The sequence below is a fragment of the Paramisgurnus dabryanus genome, chromosome 17 (genome assembly GCF_030506205.2).
Source record: "Paramisgurnus dabryanus chromosome 17, PD_genome_1.1, whole genome shotgun sequence".
Lineage (NCBI taxonomy): Eukaryota > Metazoa > Chordata > Actinopteri > Cypriniformes > Cobitidae > Paramisgurnus > Paramisgurnus dabryanus.
This window is the reverse complement of record NC_133353.1, coordinates 17,653,324-17,665,030: the sequence shown is the minus strand read 5'-3', so window position 1 is coordinate 17,665,030 and position 11,707 is coordinate 17,653,324. Positions and strand designations below refer to the sequence as shown.

The following is an 11,707-nucleotide window of genomic DNA, read 5'->3' as shown; positions in this document are numbered from 1 at the left end:
TGATTACACTCCGAGTCACAAGTAAAACGGTCCAACCCCCGTGTCTCTACGATGTTCTGATGCGGAGAAATAAGGATTTGTTTATTCGGTTGCTAGGGTGCTCCAATTTGGTTGCTAGGGGCGTGGCTTGGGAGTGGCCTATGATGCGGCCAGTGATTACCCTCCGAGTCACGAGTAAAACGGTCCAACCCCCGTGATTCTATGATGTTCTGATGCAGAGATATAAGGGTTTGTTTATTCGGTTGCTAGGGTGCTCATATTTGGTTGCTAGGGGCGTGGCTTGGGAGTGGCCAATGATGTCGCAAGTTATTACGCTCTGAGTCACAAGTAAAATGGTCCAACCCCACTGTCTCTACGATGTTTTGATGCGGAGAAATAAGGATTTGTTTATTCGGTTGCTAGGGTGCTCCAATTTGGTTGCTAGGGGCGTGGCTTGGGAGTGGCCATTGATGCGGCCAGTGATTACCCTCCGAGTCATGAGTAAAACGGTCCAACCCCCATGATTCCACGATGTTCTGATGTCGAGATATAACTGTTTGAATTTTATGTTGCTAGGGTGCTTAAAAGTGGTTGCTAGGGGCGTGGCTTAATAGCTCTGGGACTATCCTGATAAATTGATTGGATGTCTGAGTAAAATGAGCCCACCCCCATGTCTCTACGACATTGTAAAGCGAAGATATCCCATCTGGAACTTTTTTATTCCCTTATATGGGCATGTTTCCTGCCCCATTATAAGTCAATGGGAATTTTCGGGTGCCTCTTACACCCCAGGGGTGCAGCTTACACCCCAATGTGATGTATGTTCTTACAGAGTCTATCACCCTCTTCAAATGTTGTAACCTACATGTTTCTACAAAATCCTCAAACGGAGCTATGACCCGTCAAAGTTCGGCCCAATGTTAAGTCAATGGGATTTTTCGGTTGGTTTTTCGCCCCCCTTTCGAAAATCCTGCACCCGATCGCTTATAAAAGTCATAGCACACCTCTCCTTAATAATCCGGTCGATTTGAGCCCTCTTTCATGGGACTGTGGCAAACCGTGCGGGACGAGTTACGCGCCGAAAAAGTGTGCAGACATAAGAATAAGATATAATAATAATAACTAGATAGGTACATTTCCTGAAGAAAATGTGAAGTGGTGCTTGCCGTGGCAAAATTCTCGGGACAATATATGATTATACTCCAACCCAAAAGTAAAACGTTCCAACCCACTATCCACTAGTGATTACATTCAGAGTCACGAGTTAAACGGTCCAACCCCCGTGTCTCTACGATGTTCTGATGCGGAGATATAAGGCTTTGTTTACACTGTTGCTAGGGTACTGTATTTGGTTGCTAGGGAAAAAATTGGCATCCACTGGTGATTACACTCTAAGTCACAAGTCAAACGGTCCAACCCCCGTGTCTCTACGATGTTCTGATGCGGAGATATAAGGGTTTGTTTACACTGTTGCTAGGGTACTGTATTTGGTTGCTAGGGAAAAAATTGGCATCCACTAGTGATTACATGCCGAGTCACGAGTAAAACGGTCCAACCCCCGTGTCTCTACGATGTTCTGATGCAGAGATATAAGGCTTTGTTTACACTGTTGCTAGGGTACTGTATTTGGTTGCTAGGGAAAAAAATTGGCATCCACTAGTGATTACATGCCGAGTCACGAGTAAAACGGTCCAACCCCCGTGTCTCTACGATGTTCTGATGCTGAGTTATAAGGCTTTGTTTACACTGTTGCTAGGGTACTGTATTTGGTTGCTAGGGAAAAAATTGGCATCCACTAGTGATTACATGCCAAGTCACGGGTAAAACGGTCCAACCCCCGTGTCTCTACGATGTTCTGATGCGGAGATATAAGGCTTTGTTTACACTGTTGCTAGGGTACTGTATTTGGTTGCTAGGGAAAAAATTGGCATCCACTGGTGATTACACTCTAAGTCACAAGTCAAACGGTCCAACCCCCGTGTCTCTACGATGTTCTGGTGCGGAGATATAAGGCTTTGTTTACTCTGTTGCTAGGGTACTGTATTTGGTTGCTAGGGAAAAAATTGGCATCCCATAATGATTACACTCTGAGTCACTAGTCAAACGGTCCAACCCCCGTGTCTCTACGATGTTCTGGTGCGGAGATATAAGGCTTTGTTTACTCTGTTGCTAGGGTACTGTATTTGGTTGCTAGGGAAAAAATTGGCATCCCATAATGATTACACTCTGAGTCACTAGTCAAACGGTCCAACCCCCGTGTCTCTACGATGTTCTGGTGCGGAGATATAAGGCTTTGTTTACTCTGTTGCTAGGGTACTGTATTTGGTTGCTAGGGAAAAAATTGGCATCCCATAATGATTACACTCCGAGTCACGAGTCAAAAGGTCCAACCCCCGTGTCTCTACGATGTTCTGATGCGGAGATATAAGGCTTTGTTTACTCTGTTGCTAGGGTACTGTATTTGGTTGCTAGGGAAAAAATTGGCATCCCATAATGATTACACTCTGAGTCACTAGTCAAACGGTCCAACCCCCGTGTCTCTACGATGTTCTGCTGCGGAGATATAAGGCTTTGTTTACTCTGTTGCTAGGGTACTGTATTTGGTTGCTAGGGAAAAAAATGGCATCCCATAATGATTACACTCCGAGTCACAAGTCAAAAGGTCCAACCCCCGTGTCTCTACGATGTTCTGGTGCGGAGATATAAGGCTTTGTTTACTCTGTTGCTAGGGTACTGTATTTGGTTGCTAGGGAAAAAATTGGCATCCCATAATGATTACACTCTGAGTCACTAGTCAAACGGTCCAACCCCCGTGTCTCTACGATGTTCTGGTGCGGAGATATAAGGCTTTGTTTACTCTGTTGCTAGGGTACTGTATTTGGTTGCTAGGGAAAAAAATGGCATCCCATAATGATTACACTCCGAGTCACAAGTCAAAAGGTCCAACCCCCGTGTCTCTACGATGTTCTGATGTGGATATATAAGGCTTTGTTTACTCTGTTGCTAGGGTACTGTATTTGGTTGCTAGGGAAAAAATTGGCATCCCATAATGATTACACTCCGAGTCACGAGTCAAACGGTCCAACCCCCGTGTCTCTACGATGTTCTGATGCGGAGATATAAGGCTTTGTTTACTCTGTTGCTAGGGTACTGTATTTGGTTGCTAGGGAAAAAATTGGCATCCCATAATGATTACACTCTGAGTCACTAGTCAAACGGTCCAACCCCCGTGTCTCTACGATGTTCTGGTGCGGAGATATAAGGCTTTGTTTACTCTGTTGCTAGGGTACTGTATTTGGTTGCTAGGGAAAAAAATGGCATCCCATAATGATTACACTCCGAGTCACAAGTCAAAAGGTCCAACCCCCGTGTCTCTACGATGTTCTGGTGCGGAGATATAAGGCTTTGTTTACTCTGTTGCTAGGGTACTGTATTTGGTTGCTAGGGAAAAAATTGGCATCCCATAATGATTACACTCTGAGTCATGAGTAAAACGGTCCAACCCCCGTGTCTCTACGACATTGTAAAGCAAAGATATCCCATCTGGAACTTTTTTATTCCCTTATATGGGCATGTTTCCTGCCCCATTATAAGTCAATGGGCATTTTCGGGTGCCTCTTACACCCCAGGGGTACAGCTTACACCCCTATGTGATGTATGTTCTTACAGAGTCTATCACCCTCTTCAAATGTTGTAACCTACATGTTTCTACAAAATCCTCAAGCGGAGCTATGACCCGTCAAAGTTCGGCCCAATGTTAAGTCAATGGGATTTTTCGGGTGGTTTTTCGCCCCCCTTTCGAAAATCCTTCACCCGATCGCTTATAAAAGTCATAGCACACCTCTCCTTAATAATCTGGTCGATTTGAGCCCTCTTTCATGGGACTGTGGCAAACCGTGCGGGACGAGTTACGCGCCGAAAAATGTGCAGACATAAGAATAAGATATAATAATAATAATAATAAGTATGCAAGATAATAATAGTGATGCCTTGCATAAATGCAAGCACCACTAATAACTAGATAGGTACATTTCCTGAAGAAAATGTGAAGTGGTGCTTGCCGTGGCAAAATTCGGGGGACAAAATATTCTAAGAGTGATTTTACACGCAGTCACAAGTAAAATGATCCAACCCCGTGTCTCTACAATGTTCTGATGCAGAGATATAAGGCTTTGTTTACTCTGTTGCTAGGGTACTGTATTTGGTTGCTAGGGAAAAAATTGGCATCCACTAGTGATTACCCTCCGAGTCACGAGTCAAACGGTCCAACCCCCGTGTCTCTACGATGTTCTGATGCGGAGATATAAGGCTTTGTTTACTCTGTTGCTAGGGTACTGTATTTGGTTGCTAGGGAAAAAATTGGCATCCCATAATGATTACACTCTGAGTCACTAGTCAAACGGTCCAACCCCCGTGTCTCTACGATGTTCTGATGCGGAGATATAAGGCTTTTTTACTCTGTTGCTAGGGTACTGTATTTGGTTGCTAGGGAAAAAATTGGCATCCCATAATGATTACACTCTGAGTCACGAGTCAAACGGTCCAACCCCCGTGTCTCTACGATGTTCTGATGCGGAGATATAAGGCTTTGTTTACTCTGTTGCTAGGGTACTGTATTTGGTTGCTAGGGGCGTGGCTTGGGAGTGGCCAATGATGTGCCCAATTGTTACACCCCTAGTCACAAGTAAAACGGTCCAACCCCCTTGTCTCTACGATGTTCTGATGCCGAGATATAACTGTTTGAATTTTATGTTGCTAGGGTGCTCAAAAGTGGTTGCTAGGGGCGTGGCTTAGTAAGTCTTTAAGGATCCCGAGAGACTGATTGGATGCCTGAGTAAAATGAGCCCACCCCCATGTCTCTATGACACTGTGCTGCAAAGATATCCATCTGGGCATTTTATAATGGCAGTCTATGGGAGATGTTGCTAGGGTGCCCAAAATGGTTGCTAGGGGCGTGGCTTAATAGCTCTGGGACTCTCCTGAGAGACTGATTGGATGCCTGAGTAAAATAAGCCCACCCCCTTGATTCTACGACACTGTAATTCGAAGATATCCCATCAGGAAAATTCTTATTCCCTTATATGGGCATGTTCCCTGACCAATTATAAGTCAATGGGGCACTTTTGGGCGCCTCCTACACCCCAGGGGTACATCTTTCACCCCATTGTGATGTATGTTCTTACAGAGTCTACCACCCTCTTCAAATGTTGTAACCCACAAGTTTCTACCAAATCCTCGAGCTGAGCTATGACCCGTCAAAGTTGGGCGCAATGTTAAGTCAATGGGATTTTTCGGGTGGTTTTTCGTCCCCCTTTCGAAAATCCTGCACCCGATCCCTTATAAAAGTCATAGCACACCTCTCCTCAATAAACCGGTCATTTTGAGCCATCTTTCATGGGTCTATGACAAACCGTGCGGGACGAGTTACGCGCCGAAAAAAGTGTCCAGAATAAGAATAATAAGAACTAGATAGGTACATTTCCTGAAGAAAATGTGAGTGGTGCTTGCCGTGGCAAATTTCAGGGGATAATTTATGATTATACTCCAAGCCAAAAGTAAAACGGTCCAACCCCTGTGTCTCTACGATGTTCTGATGCAGAGATATAAGGCTTTGTTTACTCTGTTGCTAGGGTACTGTATTTGGTTGCTAGGGAAAAAATTGGCATCCACTAGTGATTACACTCCGAGTCACGAGTCAAACTGTCCAAACCCCATGTCTCTACGATGTTCTGATGCGGAGATATAAGGCTTTGTTTACTCTGTTGCTAGGGTACTGTATTTGGTTGCTAGGGAAAAAAATGGCATCCACTAGTGATTACCCTCCGAGTCATGAGTCAAACGGTCCAACCCCCGTGTCTCTACGATGTTCTGATGCGGAGATATAAGGCTTTGTTTACTCTGTTGCTAGGGTACTGTATTTGGTTGCTAGGGAAAAAAATGGCATCCACTAGTGATTACCCTCAGAGTCATGAGTCAAACGGTCCAACCCCCGTGTCTCTACGATGTTCTGATGCGGAGATATAAGGCTTTGTTTACTCTGTTGCTAGGGTACTGTATTTGGTTGCTAAGGGAAAAAATGGCATCCACTAGTGATTACCCTCCGAGTCATGAGTCAAACGGTCCAACCCCCGTGTCTCTACGATGTTCTGATGCCGAGATATAACTGTTTGAATTTTATGTTGCTAGGGTGCTCAAAAGTGGTTGCTAGGGGCGTGGCTTAATACCTATGTAAGGATCCTGAGAGACTGATTGGATGTCTGAGTAAAATGAGCCCACCCCCATGTCTCTATGACACTGTGGCGCAAAGATATCCATCTGGGCATTTTATAATGGCAGTCTATGGGAGATGTTGCTAGGGTGCCCAAAATTGTTGCTAGGGGCGTGGCTTAATAGCTCTGGGATGATCCTAAGAGACTGATTGGATGCCCGAGTAAAATGAGCCCACCCACTTATCTCTACGACACTGTAAAGCAAAGATATCTCATCTGGAACTGTTTTATTCCCTTATATGGGCATGTTTCCTGCCCCATTATAAGTCAATGGGAATTTTCGGGTGTCGCTTACACCCCAGGGGTACAACTTACACCCCATTGTGATCCATGTTCTTACAGAGTCTACCATCCTCTTCAAATGTTGTAACCCACATGTTTCTACAAAATCCTTGAGCGGAGCTATGACCCATCAAAGTTGGGCGTAATGTTAAGTCAATGGGATTTTTTGGGTGGTTTTTCGCCCCCCTTTCGAAAACCTTGCACCCGATCGCTTATAAAAGTCATAGCAGACGTGTCCTCAATTAGCCGGTCGTTTTGAGCACTGTTTCATTGGTCTACGACAAACCGTGCGGGACGAGTTACGCGCCGAAAAAGTGTCCAGATATAAGAATAATAAATAAATAAATAATAAGTATGAGCAATAATAATAGTGATGCCTTGCATAAATGCAAGCACCACTAATAAGTATGAGGAATAGTAATAGTGATGCCTTGCATAAATGCAAGCACCACTAATAAGTATGCAAGATAGTAATAGTGATGCCTTGCATAAATGCAAGCACCACTAACTAGATAGAAAAGTTCGTCGGAACAAACTTTATGTTGGCTTGAGAAAGCCTAGTCTGAGAGTAGAGTTTGACAACTTAGCATGAAGCTATCATGATTTAAGATAAAGCTAGCATGATTTAACATGAAGCGAACATGATTTAGCATGAAGCTAGCATGATTTAGCATGAAGCTAGCATGAAGCTAGTGTAGTGGGAGAAGGTGATTGACAGCTGTGTTTACCTATCAGAGAGTAGGGCTCTCTACTTAAGGGCTGATTGGTTGACGCCTTGTGTGTGTCATGTCTGATCCCTCCCCCCGTGTCTGTTGACGGTCGTTACAGGTAAGCGTGCTAGCTCTTAGCATATGGCTATTTTAATGTGTTGTGTGTGATTTTAAAATGAAATTTGAATTCTAGTGTGTTGGTTCCGATGTTGGTGCCAGTTAGCACTGTTAAATGGCTTTTAAGAGTGCTAGCCTCTCAGGCTGACTCCCTGTATGCCAGGGCACTGGTGGCTGCCATGACAGCTGTATGCCGGTGTCCGTAAGGTGTTGTGCCTGGTGTAAGAAGCGGTAAGTGCATAACCCCCAACTTTAAGCGAAAGTGATGATGTGGATTAGTAATGTTTATATCTGCATCCACTTTAGGATTCTCCCTCTCGTTCCGGGCCGTGATTAGTTCTGCCGCTTACCTCTTCGCGCTGTTTTAGCGCTGCTAAGTTTGCCTGCTGTGTGGATGGGTTGCCATTATTAAAGGGTGCTGCTGGTGTCTGGTCAATCTTTGTAAAATCGCACCGTAGTGCTCCAATTCATATACGTGTTGGGGACATGAACATTTCTGTTTTAAAGACTCAATGATGCTCTGTGATTTTCCCCTTTCCAACCCATTTAAATATTTTGTTTCTTTTGTGAATTTATTTTTTATTTATAATTTGTTTGCTGCACGTGACTCCTCATATTTGTAATGTGCCCTTGTGTGTGTGGTCTAGTGGCCCGAATAATACACTGTGACAGAGGGGAGTGGTATGTGTAATTAACCCTCCAAATGTTTTCTGGTCTCTGCCGGTTGTGTATCGTATCAATGGTCACTTTAAAGGAGTTGTGAGAATGTGTATGTAAGAAGTAGTAAACCATCCATTAAATGTGTTTATAATTATTTTTTTTTAGTGTCTTTAACCTTTATTTTTGTTCATCGCAGGAGCTGGGGTCCCACGGGTGACAGGAATTTCTACAGTGGTGGTGGTGCTTCTCATCGTGTGCTGTGTAACATCTTGTGTGTTTCGTAGTGTGGTTTGAGTGCACTTTGGTGTGTGTGTGGTTGTGTGGAAGTGTGCTCTGCTCAAACTGAACTCTGTCCTTTGCCGTTGGGAGCCTCAGCCCTGCTGGTAACATCCTTTTTCTTTATTTGTTTTGATTCTACTTTTGTTATTAGTATTGTCTTCCTCTTTCTTTTGAAGGAGTACTTGGTGTGTCTTAATTGAGAGTTTTTAAATATTGTATCAATAAAATTTTGTAACATTTTGTATGATACCCACGTCTCCTGCCTACTTTATTATAAGGGACCGAACCTGTGTCCTTCACCCATCATTTTGGGGGTAATTTGAGATTTCCCCGGGTGCAATTCCCGGGGTGGCGTAGTCGGAGTTCCTTAAAATCTTAGGCTCATGTTCTCTCTCTAGCACCGCTCTGCTACAATCTGGCGTAGTCGGCAGGGTCCCTTTGTAGTGCAGAGGCGTGGGTATTTTTTTTATGCTTGCATTTGTTCTGTTTTATGTGTACATTGTAGTGTTTGGAAACCAGGCACCAGAAATCTCCCCTTATGGTGGGTCTGCACGTTGAGGCGAGTATGTATTTTTAATTTACGTCTACGGTTGGGTCATTCCTAACTATGCAAGTCATGTGAATGAATGATTTGGTAGTTTAAGGTAGACAATGAATTATTTTTGGAACGAGAGGGAGGATCTGCTAACATGGGTTAAGTCGAGAGCCAACTGGATTCTATGGGTGGGTTTTGGGGATGTCTGACGTGGCACATCATAGACGCCTTGAACTCAGGTGTTGTCATTTGTTCTGCATGAGTGATGCAGTTCTGTTTTTGCCATTAGGGTTCGGTCTTCCAGCCGGGTTGTTGGACCGCCTGCTGTAGGAAAGTTAGACCCCGGTACTGTCAGTTTACTGGAAGTCTGTGTTGATATGACCGAAGTAACACTATGCTCCTAATTCCTTGGTAGATGGGGTCCCTCAGAGTCTGTGGTGGAACCATCCAGTTAGAATTAAAGTCCAGGAGATGTTCCTGTGGCTAGTTACCTTGGGATGGGTGGGAAAACGTTTTTATTATTCTCTTTGAGAGTGTAAGGAGGATAAGGTAAAGTTAGGGCATTGCTGGAGCAGCATTTGCCTGTGACTGGTATCTCTGATGGGGGCAGGATGTATTGTAACCCTCATGTCATTTTCAGGTGGGGTCCCTCAGTACCTGGGGTGGAACCATCTGGTTACATTTATAGTCCAGGAGATGTTCCTGTGGCTAGTTACCTTGGGATGGTTGGGAAACGTTTTTATTATTCTCTTTGAGAGTGTAAGGAGGATAAGTTAAAGGTAGGGCATTGCTGCAATAGTATTTGCCCGTGACTTTGATTTTTAGGTGGGGTTGGGTACTAATCGGTCCCATGTTATTTGTTGTTAGATGGGGTCCCTCAGCATCTGGGGTGAAACCATCTGATGAGTTTTATAGGTAGGAGAGGTACCCCCCACACAGGTCAGTCATTTTCAGATGGGGTCCCTCAGTATCTGGGGTGAAACCATCTGATTCAATCCTTAGCACATGAGAAGCTTGTGTGTTGTCATTAGAAAGGGTACTGCAGGTCGGTACTTTAACCTACACCATCTCCTACGATTAGCAGGCACCGGTTCCGTGTCTAGCATAGTGGGTAGTACAGTTGGTGCTCTGTTCTGTCCTTGGGACTAAATTCTGAGGTAGGTTTTTAATTGCATCACCGTCGGGACGACGTCGCAGAAACTTGGGGTGGAATGTAGTGGGAGAAGGTGATTGACAGCTGTGTTTACCTATCAGAGAGTAGGGCTCTCTACTTAAGGGCTGATTGGTTGACGCCTTGTGTGTGTCATGTCTGATCCCTCCCCCCGTGTCTGTTGACGGTCGTTACAGGTAAGCGTGCTAGCTCTTAGCATATGGCTATTTTAATGTGTTGTGTGTGATTTTAAAATGAAATTTGAATTCTAGTGTGTTGGTTCCGATGTTGGTGCCAGTTAGCACTGTTAAATGGCTTTTAAGAGTGCTAGCCTCTCAGGCTGACTCCCTGTATGCCAGGGCACTGGTGGCTGCCATGACAGCTGTATGCCGGTGTCCGTAAGGTGTTGTGCCTGGTGTAAGAAGCGGTAAGTGCATAACCCCCAACTTTAAGTGAAAGTGATGATGTGGATTAGTAATGTTTATATCTGCATCCACTTTAGGATTCTCCCTCTCGTTCCGGGCCGTGATTAGTTCTGCCGCTTACCTCTTCGCGCTGTTTTAGCGCTGCTAAGTTTGCCTGCTGTGTGGATGGGTTGCCATTATTAAAGGGTGCTGCTGGTGTCTGGTCAATCTTTGTAAAATCGCACCGTAGTGCTCCAATTCATATACGTGTTGGGGACATGAACATTTCTGTTTTAAAGACTCAATGATGCTCTGTGATTTTCCCCTTTCCAACCCATTTAAATATTTTGTTTCTTTTGTGAATTTATTTTTTATTTATAATTTGTTTGCTGCACGTGACTCCTCATATTTGTAATGTGCCCTTGTGTGTGTGGTCTAGTGGCCCGAATAATACACTGTGACAGAGGGGAGTGGTATGTGTAATTAACCCTCCAAATGTTTTCTGGTCTCTGCCGGTTGTGTATCGTATCAATGGTCACTTTAAAGGAGTTGTGAGAATGTGTATGTAAGAAGTAGTAAACCATCCATTAAATGTGTTTATAATTATTTTTTTTTAGTGTCTTTAACCTTTATTTTTGTTCATCGCAGGAGCTGGGGTCCCACGGGTGACAGGAATTTCTACAGTGGTGGTGGTGCTTCTCATCGTGTGCTGTGTAACATCTTGTGTGTTTCGTAGTGTGGTTTGAGTGCACTTTGGTGTGTGTGTGGTTGTGTGGAAGTGTGCTCTGCTCAAACTGAACTCTGTCCTTTGCCGTTGGGAGCCTCAGCCCTGCTGGTAACATCCTTTTTCTTTATTTGTTTTGATTCTACTTTTGTTATTAGTATTGTCTTCCTCTTTCTTTTGAAGGAGTACTTGGTGTGTCTTAATTGAGAGTTTTTAAATATTGTATCAATAAAATTTTGTAACATTTTGTATGATACCCACGTCTCCTGCCTACTTTATTATAAGGGACCGAACCTGTGTCCTTCACCCATCATTTTGGGGGTAATTTGAGATTTCCCCGGGTGCAATTCCCGTGGCGTAGTCGGAGTTCCTTAAAATCTTAGGCTCATGTTCTCTCTCTAGCACCGCTCTGCTACACTAGCATAATTTAACATGAGGCTAGCATGATGATAGCATGATTAGCATAAAGCTAGCATGATGCTAGCATGATTAGCATGAAGCTAGTATGATGCTAGCATGATTAGCATGATGCTAGCATGATTAGCATGAAGCTAGCATGATGCTAGCATGATTAGCATGATGCTAACATGATTAGCAT

General features: G+C 44.1%; 1 long non-coding RNA gene across 3 annotated transcripts; it reads left to right on the top strand.

Annotated features, from left to right (window-relative positions):
• Positions 1 to 7,240: 7,240 nt before the first annotated feature.
• LOC135778272 (uncharacterized) lies at positions 7,241 to 11,384 on the top strand. 3 transcript variants are annotated; one of them, XR_010544511.2, is made up of 4 exons: positions 7,241 to 7,588; positions 7,664 to 10,178; positions 10,254 to 10,408; positions 10,484 to 11,384. It is a non-coding gene; the product is annotated as an uncharacterized lncRNA (long non-coding RNA). The 3 variants fall into 3 exon arrangements; XR_010544510.2 differs by having other exon boundaries at positions 7,319 to 7,358; positions 7,434 to 7,588; positions 7,664 to 10,408; XR_010544509.2 differs by having other exon boundaries at positions 7,664 to 10,408.
• The last annotated feature ends 323 nt before the right edge of the window (positions 11,385 to 11,707 follow it).